Raw genomic sequence first — 4,028 nt, 5'->3', positions numbered from 1 at the left:
AAAATTATAGTATGCCTCCGGCCGATGATTTCATAAAAATAAGATCAAATGCTTTAAGCATGATTTGTAAATGGTATGGTAATACAGTTATTCATAGAAATAAAATTGATGTTTTAATTAATGATTTTCAAGATTTTATTGATTTCATTGTTTCAGTTTTTAGTTCTAAAATTGACATATGTATTAATAAATGTGGTGATACTTTAATCAAACATGAATTATCAGTAATACTTAGTGAAGTGAAAATTTTGTCAGCTCCCTTTGTTAATATGAAAACTAAGTACACAAGATTTGAAACACTTGAAGAATTAGATGTATTAATCCATCCTAAAGAAATAGTTATTGGTCACAGATTAGGTGACAAATTAGTAAATGGAAGAGTTGTAGTAGAGCCTATAGATGTTAAAATATGCTCAATTCCATTAAGAGACATATTAAAAAAAATGTTAGAACATTCAGATTTATCAGATGTAGTATTTAAGCATACTGAAAACATGAAATCCAGTAAATTGATTTATAACTTTATGCAGTCTCAACAATGGCAAGAAAAATGTACAAACAATAATTCAAATAAACTCGTTTACCCATTATTTTTATATTTTGATGATTTTGAAGTCAATAATCCACTCGGTACGCATGCTGGTTCACAAAAGTTAGGTGCAATATATGTATCCTTAGCATGTTTACCTCCTGAGTTATCTTCATCTTCAGATGAAATATTTTTAGTATCACTTTTTAAAACCAATGATAAAAAATATTTTTGAAATAGTATTATTTTTAAAGTTTTAGAAATTACTGGTATTTTTGTTACTGTCAATAATAAAGTTCATCATATATTCTTCTCTTTGGGTTTGATTATAGGAGATAATTTGGGCTTACATTCTACATTAGGGTTTACTTAAAGTATTGTTTCCAGATATCCATGCAGGTTTTGTAAGACAATTAAAAACGAATGCCATGTACAAACAACAGAGGTAAATAGAAATCTTAGAAACAGTATAAATTATGATAATGATCTTGAAATTCATGAAGTATCATTAACTGGAGTAAAAGAACCATGTGTGTGGAATGAAATAAGTTCTTTTCATGTAATACAGAATTATTGTGTTGGCATAATGCATGACATGTTAGAGGGAGTATGTAATTATGATATAGGTTTGATGCTGAAAATAATGATTTTTGATTTAAAATATTTTTCAATTGATAAACTAAATAATAGAATTGAATTATTTGACTATGGATCAATAGATATCAGAAATCGACCAACGTTAATTACTAGTGAAACTTTAAAAGGTAAAAGAAATAAACTAAAAATGTCAGCTAGTGAAATGCTTCTGTTGAATGTTTGTTTATAGAAGGAGATATATGTACTAAAAATCGATCTAATATTAGTGATTGTAATTTTGAAAACGCATTATTAAATTACAGTCAAAACTCTTTATAACGAATCTGAAGGGACCAAGAGATTTCTTTCGTTATAGAGAGTTTTCGTAATAGAGAGGGTTTAAAAAAAACAAAATTTTAATTATTTATGTATAAAGGTATGTATCTATGTAATATTATATATCAAACACATCATTATTTTTACAAATAATGAAAGAATGTAATCGTTCTTGGAAATGTCGGCATTATTGCCGATTATTTTTATAGTTTATATATGTAATAGATACGATAACACGTAAATTGTATTATGAAACATTAAATATTGTTTTGTTATTGAGAGTGACTTATACGTTATAGAGAATGAATTGTCTAATGGGTTATATAGCAAACCAACCATTATTATGTAATGTTTACGTTTTATAGAGTTTTTCGTTGTAAAGAGTTTTCACTGTATATAAATTTGAAAAATAAAGATTAATATTTAATGTGGTGCAAAATCAGTATCTGTTAATAAATTCATATTGTTGATTATCATTATTTAGTTTATATATTGTCGTATTTACAACATGGTTATTAAGAAACGGATTATATGTCACCAAGCCATGTTTTAATACAAAATGAACTGACACTTTTTCAGGAGATGAAGTGGTTTCAAACAATCGTAGTTCGGATACAACAGCACAAGTTAAACTACTGCTGTCTGAAATCTCAAAACTGTTGGTATACAACTACCTTACTTATGAATTCAGAGGAGTCATCAGTTACCAGCACAACCAAAATTAAGAACGTCATCTAGGCATTACAATGCATACACTATTAGGGGAACTAAAATTGGCAATTGTTTGATGACATCAAGAAAAAACCAATTCCAGTTAAAGAAAATAAAGAAGTTTCTGAACTACTAGTATATACTATTTAAAATAACTGCCCAATATTTTTTTATGCATTGATAAATTGTAATCATACCTTTTAACCTACTTCTTAATTACAGAATAAATAATTTTTTAATTAAATAATTGATTTTGATGTAAATAATCCGTTGGGGTCTCATGCTGGAACATAAAAACTTGAAACTGTATATTTTTGTCTTCATTTCTTTAATTAGTTAGTACAACTACTTTGTAACAATGTCTTAAATATAGCTGTTAAGGGTGCTCCAATCATGTAATATTGTTTGGGCATCTATCTATATCATCGTAAAAGTAACTATTTATTTAGTTATTATGACTACTTGGAAACAATGAACTAAGTAACTATAATTTTTATTGTAAAAACTTATTATAAAACAACAAAATAAAGTTGACAATAACTTTGTAATATAGTTACATTAATCAAATATTATTGTTAAAAAATAGTTAAGTGGTGTGTGGCTAAGGCCCGGTTTTTCAATTGTCATAATAACTGCCAGTTAGTTAACCACCAGATAAATTAAACTATCGTTTAAAGCGGCGGTTAAATAGTGCACTGTTTATCAAGTGAAATTGATGTGCCAGTTAGTTAACTAGAGGTTAATCGTAAAATCAACATATCTTACGAGTGGTCATACTGCATAAAGTGTATTATCCACGATTTAAGATAGTACTATCTATTATTTTGCTTTTGCTAGTATCACCGATTATGTTTTGAAAGTGACTGTTCAACTACTGTAATGTTGTCTAATGTATTTACTTAACGCTGTGGCTAGAGACCCGGACACCGGGTATCTAATACGTACCCGGACACTGCTTTGCGCATGCGCGGGGACTTAATATTTTCGCCACGATGTTATCACTGTTATCAGGTAGGTTAGGTGTTATCAAATCAACTGTTATCAATCCCGCGTAAATTTGAATTATCTTATTTAATATTCAAATTTTTTAAAATACCGGTTTCAGTGAACTGTTTTTACAATTGCAATTTATTACCTACCTCTTGATAAAATACTGTAATTATATACTTTGCTCCTCCTAGTCTATAATACAAATGTAAGGGTATATTATTTATTTAAAAATAGTTTGTTTTGTGGTTTTTCATCATATTTTTGAATTTAACAGTGAAAGTTTTAACAGTGACAGCATTAACAAAGCTATTTGTATAATAAATTAAAAATTAGTGTTAAATTAAAATAATTAAAGTTATCAAGATGCGCATAGGTGACACATTTGAAAGTTATGCAGAATTTGAAAAAGCCTTAAATAATTTCAAGACATCAAACTTTGTTGACTATTGCATTAAAGACTGCAAGACTATTTCATCTCAAAAACACAGGTACCCAAGATTGGCAAATACGTCTGAAAATTTAAAATACTATTATGTTAAACTTATGTGTATTCATGGAGGGGTCCATAAAAAAAAAAAGATTTGCCAAGATCAACGAAATACCTCGTAAGTATTTAAAGTATTATAGGTAGTACCTAACCTACTATGTATATATTATATTTATTTTATTTATATATCCACCCTAAACTTAATTCAGAACTATGCGCCAAGGTTGTCAAGCTTTTATTTATTTAATAATAAACAGTCAAGGAAATGCATTAGAAATTAGTCGAATGGATAACAACCATAACCATGTATTATCTGAAACATTATTCAATCATCTTCCAAACCAACGAAAGATTAACCCGCAAAATAAAACTGAAGTTCTTGAGTTAATGGAATTAAGA

General features: G+C 27.9%; 1 long non-coding RNA gene across 1 annotated transcript; it reads right to left on the bottom strand.

Annotated features, from left to right (window-relative positions):
- Window positions 1-1,030: 1,030 nt before the first annotated feature.
- LOC111036723 lies at window positions 1,031-4,022 on the bottom strand. Its single transcript, XR_002604796.1, has 3 exons — window positions 3,057-4,022; window positions 2,110-2,115; window positions 1,031-1,041 (listed from the first exon to the last, which is right to left on the bottom strand). It is a non-coding gene; the product is annotated as an uncharacterized LOC111036723 (long non-coding RNA).
- Between the last annotated feature and the right edge of the window lie 6 nt (window positions 4,023-4,028).

This window comes from Myzus persicae, unplaced genomic scaffold (assembly GCF_001856785.1).
Source record: "Myzus persicae strain clone G006 unplaced genomic scaffold, MPER_G0061.0, whole genome shotgun sequence".
NCBI lineage: Eukaryota > Metazoa > Arthropoda > Insecta > Hemiptera > Aphididae > Myzus > Myzus persicae.
This window is presented reverse-complemented; position numbering and strand designations above follow the sequence as displayed.